At 43.2% G+C, this 13,526-nt stretch overlaps 1 protein-coding gene across 2 annotated transcripts in view; it reads right to left on the reverse strand.

Annotated features, from left to right (window-relative positions):
* The window catches only part of LOC135386337 (protein roadkill-like), a 144,774-nt gene that overhangs the window by 97,500 nt on the left and 33,748 nt on the right, over positions 1-13,526 (reverse strand). The window contains exon 1 of one of the 2 annotated variants that reach the window (XM_064616189.1): positions 9,719-10,084. The exons of the other annotated variant lie outside the window; for it this stretch is intronic. The gene's annotated coding sequence lies outside the window, so the exon portion shown is untranslated. Of the gene's footprint in view, positions 1-9,718; positions 10,085-13,526 lie in introns of those variants that run through there. 2 annotated transcript variants of the gene reach the window in all.

Consider the following 13,526-nt stretch of genomic DNA (forward strand, 5'->3'; position numbering starts at 1 on the left):
CGCACAAAGGAGATTCTCTTTTCACAATTTCGCGACTTCAACGTTTCGCAGTGCAGCACTTATTGTCAAATTTCACATTTTATCAGCGTTCTAAGTAGCGCATTTCAACACATTCGCAATATGTGAAGCACTGACAGCGACATTTCATCCAGAAACACTGCCATAACCGCGTAGAAAAGCCTGCGTCTGCTGCGCCGGATCATGCCGTATCCCCACTAGAACTCCGCCGCAGCGCCACCTACAGTTCGATCTCGAGGCGATATTCGATATTATTATTGCGGTTCTGCGCAATGCTCTCTTTATGTTGTGCGCAGAACCACCAACGCTATGCCATACGTACGCAAAGGCGATAGCGCACGATGCACTAAAACTCACGATTGCTGATTGAGTTCGAATTGACGCGGGTTCTTCGCTACAGAGTCACATATATCCAACGCAGAGCTATGAGAATATTCGGTTATTTCGAATACCGAAGCGATTAATCGTATAGTTAATTTGAAGACCGAATGAAATATGGAATTAGGTATATTTATTCCAAACGTAACATATTCGTATAGTTCTTAAGGTAAAATATAAGACAAAGTGAGTGCTGGCGGTTCACACGAACGTCCGTATGCATATACCAGGCACACTTTTTTTATATATATATATCTGTAATAATTCATATCTGTTCCGTTCTACATACTATTGGTTGTGTATTCCCTTCGGCCTTAAAATCACTATCCGCCTAGACCCCCCTAAAAAAAAGAAGAAAAAACGAATACATTTTCACGGTATCAGATTTCATGCAGACTTTAGCGACAAAAATTAATGGAGTGTTCACGGTTTTCAAGGGGGCGACAAAGTTCAAGGAAGTTTTAAAGAACTTTATTTATTCACGATTAGCAATTCGCTGCAATTTCTTTCTCGAATTTCTGCAATTTTTTTGCATAGACAGCCACAATCAGGCTGGTTTCCAATCCGACGCCGACTTCAGCGGTCACTTCAGCCTTTTCTGCATATTGTTCACCTGCGCAGCTCCTCCAGCTCCAGGTCAAGTGCTTTCCTTTTCACATTAGCTCGCTTGCCCTATTGACTCTTTCTTTCGGTTCTCCAATTATGCCCCGTACGACTGCCTCGCTAACCGTATATTCACAGGACCGACATCCACACGGAAGATTCTAGTGGAAGAAAAAGCGAAAACACTGCTCACAGAGACGAAGTTCCGTCCCGTGTGATGTTGAGCATTCATCGGCGTATTTAGCAGACGACACTTAGCAGACGACACCGTCAGCGTGTTTTCCTGTCGTCTGCTACGGAATACGCTGTGGCTGTGTAGCGGGATATTCCCCACGGTTTGGAGTGTACGTGAACACTGGACGTTGAGCTGAGCACTCGTGTGAGTACACGGTAAATGTAGCAAAGTCTTCAACATAGGGACATTCATCACGTCACTGCGGCTCTTGATGGTACCGCACATGATCAGCGGAGGAACAAAAAAAAAAAAAAAAACATCGCATGTTTTCATCAGCAATCTGTTTGGTGACTTGAAGGCTCTTTCGACTGAAGCCTGGTCATGGCTAAGCAGGAGCAAACAGCCATATCATTGAAAACAAAAAAAAGAAGGTCATGCTTCAAGAGGCGCGCGAAGAATACATCAAGGTGTTCCTTGTCGTTCTTATAGCTTTGTATACTTCATGTCGTTTGTTCTTGACGGAATCTGACATATGTATACTGCGCACACAGCACATCTCTCTTGCGCTCACAGACGAGGTTACCATCAACAGTTCAGAGCTTTAAGCCTTTCCCAGACACTTGTCTGTCCCCGGCATTTCCCTGCGGTCAAAACAAGACAACCCACGTGTACTATATAGGAGCAGTCGACAGTTGTGCTTGAACCCATGGGTAAATTTAGGGCTCGCTTTGAAGTTTTCCGTATATCTTCTGAGTCGCACGTTCAACGTCCACGTTCTGTCGATTTCCACGGTCGCGGCAGACGTCTTTGACGCAATGGGATGCTGATGGTTTCGGGGAACACTGGATGAACCTCGCCTGATGGGCTCGTGAGAACGCTCTCAGGATCTTTTTGTAAACCATGTCAGGTCGCTTCAAGGGTTGGAAGGCTAGAGGAACTTGGCGGGTTTTCCTGCCGCGATGTTCATGCAACGTGGACACGTGGACACAGCGGACATGTAACCTGCGGCGGAAGAAGCTGCCTTCACCCATCTAACTCCCCCCGCGGAAGACGTAACTTGTACACCGCCACCCACCAGGTTGCAGGCGTCCTCCACCGGTCGGATCCACAACCTCGGTATCAGAAAGCCGACCAACGCTTTGCACGAACGAGGCGATTGGCAAATTATGTTTTTGGAACCGTCATCGTAATCACCTCCCGATCTATTAAAACTCGATATGGCAGGCAATTATTATACCTTAGGAGGCCTCAACCCCCCCCCCCCACACACACACACACTCCGGCAATGTAGTCAACCAGTGGTAAGCGTGGTGATATACTTATTCATCGTCAGCCTCATGGGTATTCGCCGAAGTACTCAAGGGATAGGATCATTGTAGTAACTAAGGTATTCAATACCTTTAGTACCTAGTAAAAGGTATTTAAAATTTAATTTTAAGGTCATTGGGTAGTAACTAAGTTACTTTTAATTTGTAACTGTAACTAGCTACATTTCCAGAGAAGTAGCTTTTAACTAGTTACTATTTTTGTGAATGTAACTGCAAAATGTAACTAGTTACTCGAATAAATGTCGTTCTTTTTTCTTTTTTTCCCCCCTACTTCCCCCTAACAGTGTGTTCCTTCCTTTTATCCGTAATCGGTATGCGCTCCGTGCCTTGGGCTCTTGACAAAGCATGGGTTTCCAGCTTTGCGAACAGGAATTAGTTGAAGTTAGCGACCCTCAACGGTTGGAGTGAGCCACATGTGAGTAATGGTGTCACTGCCCTATAGCACGGGATCCTGCCTCCCGTGGATATGGACAAGGATAACCGCATGGACAACCGGATATTAACTTATACGGTTTCTGCTTAAGTGCGAGGCAACTTTTATCGCGCTTCAGTAAATGTAAATAAATGTATGTTTCGAACAATTGTATCACCCTCTCATGGTCATCTTTATAAAAAGTGACTGTAATGTAACTACGTTACTTTCTCTGAGTAACTGTAACTAGTTCCTCGACCAAGAAAGTAACTACAACGGTAACTTAGTAATTATTTCTGGCACGTAAACTGTAACGCAGTTACTTTTTAGAAGTAACTTACCCAAGACTGGACAGGAGAAACTTATAGCGATCACAAGTCGACCCAAAACTCCTCCAAGTAGCAAGAATAGCAATTAATGGGACAGAGATATGTTGGTCGTGCTGCCTGAAACATTTTTATCTAAGCAAAGAGAACTTTCAGTGACGCGCGGAAGTACAGCAGCAATAACTCGCTGCATTTTGCTGGACTTGTTACCGCACACTCTTTAAAAAAAAAGGGGGGGGTGTACTTTAACTCCTTTCCTTGCCACGTATATAACACCCTTTTGGACAGTACACTCTAAGAAAAAAAGGAGTAAAACGGGGAGTAATTGCAGCTTCTACTCCCCTACTCTGCAATTACTCCGCATTTTAGTCCCCTAACCCAACATTTAGTCCCTACGTTTACTCCCCACGACTGCAAATTGTCCCTAAACTTCGCGAATGGTCTCCTGAATGCAGAAGTCTACGTAAATATGTGCCCTCGGTCAATTTGAACGACATAAGGCTGTATAACTCACACAACGTAGCAATTTTCCAGCCATAAAAAGTAAGAAACAGTTAGCGCATCTTTCTTCGCAAATTGTGCCCTAGTAAGGCGCAAGATTTTATATCACTCGATATATCACGGTTGACGGTTTGCTTCAAAGTATTTTCATGCATGCGCACCAATTATGTACCTGGGACTCTTACAACAGCGCGTGAAATGCAGTCTCCACTCTGTGACATTCATTTACTCCCGTGCATTTACTCCCGAAAGGGACTATTTTTTGTGGCAATGCAATTACTCCCCAAAAGGAGTAAAATTACTCCTTTTTTTCTTAGAGTGTACAATTACGCTCAAAAGGGTGTCTCCTCACTCCCTCAAGGGAGTAGCATAACACCTTCTCCCTGTTGAACAAGAGAGAAACTGATGTTCTGAGGCTGGAACAACATAGAAGGGACAGATACAAACAAAGCCTCAAATTGCCTAAGAAATCAACGATGAAAGATGAAAGTCACTGAAAAGGTTAGCCAGCTGTAGGGATCGAACCCACATCTTCTGGATCTACCGGTCCAGGGCTCTACCAATTGAGCTAAGCTATACGGGGAGTAATATTACTCTCCTGTAGAGTGTAAGAATGGGTCCACAAAAGGACTGCTATATAGTCACGTAGTGGTGTTGTGAGTACGGGAAAAGAATTCGGGAACTATTCGAAACGCGTTAGTTCGAAACGCGTAGTCCTTTTCTTGTCTTTTTATTTCTTTCTTACTTCTTAATTTTATTTATTTATTTCCGGAATAGCAAGCCGACGTCCCGTTTGGCTGACTTTTCCCACGTTTTTTTCTTCCTTTTCGTCTAATAAATATATCCCCCCCCCCCACGCTAACTGTAGAAATAATCTCTAACACGAAGCGCTGTTAAAAAAAAAAAGAAAAAAGACAGCACTTCTATAACTTCTGTGTTACAAACAGGTTGATCTTACAATGCAACCACCTGTTTTTAACACAAATGACATAAGAGAACTGTCGGCTTTTCTTTGACTGCGCTATGCGTTACAAAGTTAAGTAACTATGCCAATAAAAATGAGATGTTGATTTGCCACCTGCATTCGTATTCTATTTATACCGAGTCCCTCGTATTTCGATACGGGTAATTTCTGCTTAGCAGATGTTAGAGTTAACGACGTAACACAAAGGGGTCAAAAGATCCAAGCCCGGCGAACCCTCAGACGAGTCAAGAGATCCTGCGAGTCCAGAGATCCATCGGTGGATCTCTTGACCCGTTGGATCTCTTCACGTGGAATCCACGTGTTCCATGATAATCTCTTGCAACCGCGACCTACTGGAACAACGGTAAAATAGGTGACTGTGTTGATAAATTGTGCGGTCTGAGCATAACAATGAATATATGAATGAATGTGGTGAGTGAATATACCAATAGTAACAAAACGAAGCGGATGTTTCGATGTTGTTTTAAATGTGTATATAAATCTGTAATAAACGCGTGTATGTGTTTTGTATGTTGCTTTCAAATGTATTTGTGAATTTCACTTATCATATATGTTCATATGTCATATTAGAATTTGCAACAAGAGCAGCACGGTTACATTCACTGCAAGGCTTGTTGGCTTTGCTATGGCCCACAATTTAAAAGTAACGCGTTACATTTTTAATCAGTAACGTATTACATTTTTGATGAAGTAATTTGTAACGGTAAAGAATTACTTTTCGCGCAGTAGTAACAGTAATTGTAATCAATTACTTTTTTCGAGTCACGTGTACAACTCAACTCTGCTACTCAGCCAGTTCCAAGAGCAGTGCCTGGCAGTATTGCGCCGATCCAGCGTGGACATTAGCAGAAAGTACGAAATGGAAGACTCTTTAATTCCACCAGGGAGGGTTTATAACGGAAGCTAATCGATCACTGGCGAGCAATTAATTACGACGTCAATTCACGTAATTTTCCTTGAGCCATTTCCAGGCTACCTTGACGCGTTTGCAAAGGTGAATAAATAAAGCTCTCCATTCAAGCATGTTTGTCGACCTCCACTTCCAGGGAGGACAGAAAAGACGACGGATCGTTCCATGTCAACTAGGGTGTGCATCGCAGAGACTTACACTCTAAGAAAAAAAGGAGTAAAACGGGGAGTAATTGCAGCTTCTACTCCCCTAGTCTGCAATTACTCCCCATTTTAGTCCCCTAACCCAACATTTAGTCGCGACATTTACTCCCCAGGACTGAAAATAGTCACTAAACTTCGCGAATGGTCTCCTGAATGCAAAAGTCTACGTAAATGTGTGCGCTTGGTCAATTTGAACGACATTAGGCTGTATAACTCACACAACGTAGCAATTTTTTTAAAGTCACACAGAGTAAGAAACAGTTAGCGCATCTTTCTTCGCAAATTGTGCCCTAGTATGGGGCAAGATTTTATATGACTCGATATATCACTGTTGACTATTTGATTCAAAGTATCTTCATGCATGCGCACCAATTATGTACCTGGAACTCTTACAACAGCGCGTGAAATGCGGTCTCCACTCTGTGACATTCATTTACTCCCGTGCATTTACTCCCGAAAGGGACTATTTTTTGTGGCAATGCAATTACTCCCCAAAAGGAGTAAAAGTACTCCTTTTTTTCTTAGAGTGTAGAAGACAATTCTATAATTAAAAAGAGACCCCCTCTTTTTTTTTAATCGAGTCTATGTTAGGCAGTTAGGTGTTAGTTACACGTAACGAAAGGCCACGATAACGCGTAATGGTTCAGACTCATGCGGCAGACGTATACGACACCTCCAAATGTTGTTTTTCTTTCTTAAAAAAAAAAAAAAAGAAAAACGTAGAATTACGCCTTTTCGACCCTTTATATATATTACCCTTTGTATATTACGACATGGTATAACATTGTTCGCACATTGTAGTGAAACTTGGAAAATTAAGGTTAATAACATTCTTAGAAGCTGTCTCAAAAGTGTTGCTTACAAAAATTGCTGCATGGGGAATTCTGGGGACCTTTTTTGTGATCTGTCTTTTGCATCTTTTGATAATCTTTTTAAATCCATCATTGTACTAAATCACTTTTGGGAATCTTCCTTCAAAATACCTGTCACGGCGAACCGTTCAATGAGAACAAAATCATTTAATTTTGTTGTACCATTCTCTTTCACTATAGGTATGGGCTGTGTCGCAGAGTATGTTATGTCCCTCGCGTTTTTAATGGTCTTCCTTGTCAGTTTTTAACGATCCAGACTAAGTCAGATTTGAAAAGGTCACTGCGTCAAGTATATTATTGTGCCTAATTAGTGTACTATGTAGTTGTGTTTCGTTTGCTTCTTCTAGCTAAGTTGTGTTAGTTGTCTTGCTGTTGACTGCCTCCAGGCCCAGCGTCACAAGCCCTTCGGCTTAGGCGGGCCTGCTTTGTATCTTGATTTGATTGAAAAGGAATAAAATTATTATTATTATTATTATTATTTATGTGGTTGACATAGGTACCCTAAAACAGTAGACATTTCTTTCTGGGTCTGAGCAGTAGACAGACAGGTTACGATGGCGGAGTCGTTTGAGAGCTTCCTGCTTGTAAAGCACAGCACAACAAGCTATTATGTGACAGTGAACGCCAAATATTTTAAACTTGCTAATAAAATTGCGGTAGAACGGCTTGGCGGCGACGTCTGGCGGGAAATAATACCCAATTTGTCGAGCAACAGTGATCTATGTTCCGGACTGGCTTTACTGCTCATGATGACTATGTATAGCCGACTTCTTTTCTTTTAGACACAGTGTTATGCGCATGCAATGTAGTTTTGCCGCCGTACTTGACGGGCAATGCGCAGTTGGTCGCGACTTCGACACAGTGTTGCCCGTACTTTCCAACTTTAATTTTCTAAAAAATGTATGAGAGCAATCGTGACGTAAATTGTGACGCAAGAGTACCGAGGGCTCGGTCTATCGAACAGATAAGCGTTTCCGGGATTGCAGCTCTATTGCAGTTCCTTTAAGAAATTTCACGTAACGTTCTGGTGCATATAGCGTGCCCAAGAGCATCGAGCCAGAAGATTTGCTTAGGCAGCGTTCACACGGGGCAACTTTTTCCAGCAACTATGAGCAACTTTGGAGTTGCTGTCAGCCGGCAACCTCCAGCAACTCGAGTTGCTCAGCCGGCGTTCACACGGGGCAACTTTTCCCAGCAACTCGAAGCAACTCAAACCAACGTCTTTTGAGCAATTTCGAGTCCGCGTTCACACGCAGCAACTCTGTAGTTGCACCCACAAGCAACCTTATGGCGACCGGACAATGTGGGTTCGAATCGAACTGGTGGAATCCTTTCTTTAGCTGCTGTTTATCAAATTTCAGTCAGTTTTATCACTCCAATAGATCATTATTGCCGTCCAGAAGTGGCAACTGATATGTTTCCGTGAAGTTCGTAAAAAAAGAAAAAGTTATTTTTTAGCTGCACCTCCAGGATTTGAACCTATGAACCCACGAACGAAATCCACAACGCCATCGGGAGTCACGTGGCAATGCTTCCCTCTCTGATTGGCCGATGCACGAGCAACTTCTCAAGTTTTCGGTCCGGGAGCGATTCGCAGCAACTCGGAGCAACTCGAGTTGCTGGAGGTTGCCGGCTGACAGCAACTCCAAAGTTGCTCATAGTTGCTGCAAAAAGTTGCCCCGTGTGAACGCTGCCTCAGAGTTGCTGCGAATCGCTCCCAGACAGAAAACTTGAGAAGTTGCTCGTGCACTGGCCAATCAGAAAGGGGAGCATTGCCACGTGACTCCCGATGGCGTTGTGTATTTCGTTGTGGGTTCATGGGTTCAAATCCTGCAGGTGCAGCTGAAAGATAACATTTTCTTTTTTTTACGAACTTCACGGAAACATATCAGTTGCCACTTCTGGAAGGCAATAATGATCTATTGGGGCAATAAAACTGACTGAAATTTGATAAACAGCTAAAGAAAAGATTCCACCAGTTCGATTCGAACCCACGTTAGCTACCGAGTTGCTGCGTGTGAACGCGGACTCGAAATTGCTCGAAAGACTTTGGTTTGAGTTGCTTCGAGTTGCTAGAAAAAGTTGCCCCGTGTGAACGCCGGCTTAGAATGACGCCTCCGGCTCTTCCACAAATTTCGTCCCAATGCCTTTCAAACACGTTCGACCACCAAGCAATGGCATCGTCAGCTACGTCTGCGAAAGGGTCTTCGAATGTTTCAGAACTATCAACTACTGCAGCAACTTTGACGCGATTAACATCACGGGGGTCATCGAATTCATTGACAAATTATAACGGGACGAATTAAATTAAACGACGGGAGTCACCGAAATAAATTACTACGCCGGCTACTCTCGGATCTCTCGAACGGAAAGAGCCCCTCAATTTTTTTCTTTCTGATATCAATATAAATTCGAACGAATAATCGCGGCTGTAGCTGGATGCCACACCTCTTCCACGTAATTTCTTTTCCCCTCCCCCGATATTAACGATATACGGGTAAATACCAACAAAAGTAAGTGGGAAACAAAGTAATACAAAGATCAAAAGTCAGGACAACCGCACACACTCTTCATTTCGGTAAAAAATAAAATAAAAAAACATGCAAACACGCTTGCTTTAGAAGTTCGAATCCTGACGTTGCGTTACTTTTTTTTTTTTTTTCCTGCAAAATCTCATTTCCACCGGAGAAAATATTTTGTGATAAGATGTCTGAATTTATTACGCACAGTATTCCAACACCTCTGCCGGGTTTCTGTGTCTCACGGTGCGTGCATCTGCAATGTTCCTGAGATTGTGTCACGGTTTTTCCGTTCGGGTTTATGGGCTGAAAGGCCAGGTCAAACAACGCGTTTCCAAAGACGCCAAATTGCGGGCAGTAAGCATAGACCCGCGCAATCTTTCTCTCGCAGGTACACGGTCTCTGTTATCTACGCAGACGACAGATGTGAGCGAAGCAGATCAATCAACGCCGTGCAGCGAACAAAGCATAATCGTAAGAGAGCTTACCGTTCGGATTGGGAGGTCGTTTTCTGTGCTCGGCGGGAGTATTATCCACACAATCTCACTCACACACACTTTGTCTTATCGTACGCATCGGGTAACTGAACGGTGACGGTAAACAGGGCGATTCTCACAAAAGCAGACGAACAAAAGGGAGGACCGAGAAAACTTGAATCACATCGCGTCGTCTGCGTGGATAAGCAGACGCACGCCGGTCACAGATCAGAACGGGCACACGAAACACGAACGCTGACATAAAGGAAGATGAAAAAAATTACGAAATAAATAAATAAGCCCTCCAACGAAAATGAGCACAAGGAACCAACACGAAACGCACACCGGCCTCCGGAATCTAAAGGCAACTCTGTCAACGGCTGCTCCGTTCTCCTCTCCACACGCGCGACGCCGCGATGGGCGCCGCCATGTTGGAAGGAAGGAAGGAAGCTATCTCGCTTTGCGGTGCTGGAGAGAGGTGGCGCTGTGCGTAAAAGCAATGCGGCGGAGCAAGATTTACAGGAGGCCATGACCTGCCAACCGTTGTCGGTGTGCCAAAAGAAGGGAACGGAAGCGATAATTCTCTCTTTACAATGCCACGGGGGCGGTTAGAACGCCCCCCCGTGACGTGTGGAGGTTCTACGGCTCTTGCCAAAAATCGACTTAGGAAATCGCCAAATTTCCCGAGGCACAGTACTGCGTTTCTTGTGCACCGTAAAAAAATACGATGGGCAAGGCGGACGTCGAAATGTTGTTAACAATGCGCTCTAATTGCGCTCTAAATGCGCTCTCGTTGTGATGTCGGTGTCACACGGAACAGTTTTAGTGGCATTTGCCTTAATGCCATTTTCATCTTACTGAGTTCGTCACAACTCATTTCGCCCATGAAATACCTACCTACTCTCGCTCCCATCGCTAGTGCAGAGTGACAATTTTAGTTTGCGTCAAAACCACTTTCTACTGTACAAAATAATGTAATTTGATAAATTTCAGCTTTCTCAAACATCTTTGGACGAAAGGTTTAGTTTTTTAGTCCGAAGTTTTTTAGTCCCAAGAAAATGTTCACCGACAACAGCGCAAATATGTTAACTGACCACGTTATCCAATTATATTAGAACTGCTCCACACGAAGACACGCTTGATATTATTATATTTCAGAATATTACGTGTATTATGCACGGTCGGGCTTCGTAAATATTGTCATTTGTGGTGCTGGTGTTGCTCGGGTATAAAATCGCAACCGCAAATTAACCCTTCAAGATCCGAATAATTTTTTTGAATTTTGAATTTTTGCAGCATGTCAGTGATTTTTCCACTAAACATGGCTAAAACAGCCACTATACATTCAACGTGCCCATAGTGTTATGACACGTGACCTTAGTCACGCTAGGCTTTTTTACACTACAGCAAAATTTCACGTAACAGCTGAACAAATATATTGAAAAAGTATTAAAGCGTAGGAACTTTTCTTTTCGTTAGAGAAGAAGCTGTAGCCAGTCAGCGTGGTAATTTTAAAAGCTCTGTGCGCATTATCTATACGTAGGGCCTGACCTTTTAGGGTTAAACCCGTATCCGCCCGATATTTACCCCCGAACGAAATCTGTAAAATTCGGGTTTAACCCGAATCTACCCGAAAACATCCGGGTCGCGTGCACACTCATAAACGCGCATTAAAATAAAGTTTGATAACATTGCTAAACATTAGTTCCATGTTAAGACAAATTTTTATTTTAAAAAAATCACCCGAATTCCTGACGACAGAATATGCCGTAACGGGATTTAACCCGAATACACCCGAATTTTCAAATGAAAAATATCACCCGATATTTACCCCCCGAATTTGGCCAAAAATAAAACACGACTTCGTGCACTGAGTGCGTACAGTGCTTTTGCAATTTTCTCCCGCACGTCCATAAGAACACGGCAGTGAGGTAGGTTTGTGCCGGTACTGGGAATAAATGGATTCCTTTATATCACTCTGAAAAAAAAAAAAAAAGGGAGTTGAAAGGGAGTTTAAGTCAAAGTTACACCCCCTGCACGTCATTGGCTCGCTTCCAAGTCGCCGCGCCACTGCATTTTTTCTGTTTACACGAATTTCTCGGAATTCCATGGAATTCGTCGGAAAAGTCAATATACATTTCCACACTGATGTTTTTTTTTTTTTTTTTACCGTTGCTTACAGCAGTATATAATAAAGATATTCCATGTACCACCACTTGAATGTTTCAGTCAATTCTTGCGCTTAAGTATAAAAAATGCATTATTGTTTAATCGTTCTAAGCAGTAATACTAGTGAAAGGTACTATTAACTCCCCAACAGAGTAAATCTAACCCTACCAAGGGGTTTACTTCACACCCGTATGCAGGGTGTATGAGGAGACCGGTATGGGTGTAAATTAAACACCTCGCCCCTGGGCGTCTATATTTTACTCCACGGGCCCTAGGCGTTGCTTTCACTCCCGAAAGGGAGTGGTTGCTTGCAGTGTGGGTGTTTGGGCATTTTACCCCCGAAAAGGAGCTTATTTCACTCCTTTTTTTTCTTCTCAGTGTGTACTTAGTCTCCAACCGTTGATTCCGCAGCGTCCCAGTAGTACTTTGCGGTCACGAAGGAGGTCTTGAAACATCGACGCGAACAAAGCCAGTTAGCAACCGATCGAAGTAATCGAAGTACACTCGAAGAAAAAAAGGAGTAAAACGGGGAGTAATCGCAGCTTCTACTCCCCTACCCTGCAATTACTCCCCATTTTAGTCCCCTAACCCAACATTTAGTCCCGACATTTACTCCCCAGGACTGCAAATTGTCACTAAACTTCACGAATTGTCTCCTGGATGCAACAGTCTACGTAAATATGTGCCCTTGGTCAATTTGAAGGGCATAAGGCTGTATAACTCAGACAACGTAGCAATTTTCCAGCCACACAGAGTAAGAAACAGTTAGCGCATCTTTCTTCGCAAATTGTGCGCTATGTATGGCGCAAGATTTTATATCACTCGATATGTCACGGTTGACGGTTTGCTTCAAAGTATTTTCGTGCATGCGCACCAATTATGTACCTGGGACTCTTACGACAGCGCGTGAAATGCGGTCTTCACTCTGTGACATTCATTTACTCCCGTGCATTTACTCCCGAAAGGGACTATTTTTTGTGGCAATGCAATTACTCCCCAAAAGGAGTAAAAGTACTCCTTTTTTTCTTAGAGTGTATAGTGGTACTTGTTGTACGACTTGTTGCTAACGACCGAAAGGAGCACAGTGCTTTTGCAATTTTCTCCCGCACGTCCATAAGAACACGGCAGTGAGGTAGGTTTGTGCCGGTACTGGGAATAAATGGATTCCTTTATATCACTCTGAAAAAAAAAAAAAAAGGGAGTTGAAAGGGAGTTTAAGTCAAAGTTACACCCCCTGCACGTCATTGGCTCGCTTCCAAGTCGCCGCGCCACTGCATTTTTTCTGTTTACACGAATTTCTCGGAATTCCATGGAATTCGTCGGAAAAGTCAATATACATTTCCACACTGATGTTTTTTTTTTTTTTTTTACCGTTGCTTACAGCAGTATATAATAAAGATATTCCATGTACCACCACTTGAATGTTTCAGTCAATTCTTGCGCTTAAGTATAAAAAATGCATTATTGTTTAATCGTTCTAAGCAGTAATACTAGTGAAAGGTACTATTAACTCCCCAACAGAGTAAATCTAACCCTACCAAGGGGTTTACTTCACACCCGTATGCAGGGTGTATGAGGAGACCGGTATGGGTGTAAATTAAACACCTCGCCCCTGGGCGTCTATATTTTACTCCACGGGCCCTAGGCGTTG

Source organism: Ornithodoros turicata, chromosome 2 (genome assembly GCF_037126465.1).
Source record: "Ornithodoros turicata isolate Travis chromosome 2, ASM3712646v1, whole genome shotgun sequence".
NCBI classification, from domain to species: domain Eukaryota; kingdom Metazoa; phylum Arthropoda; class Arachnida; order Ixodida; family Argasidae; genus Ornithodoros; species Ornithodoros turicata.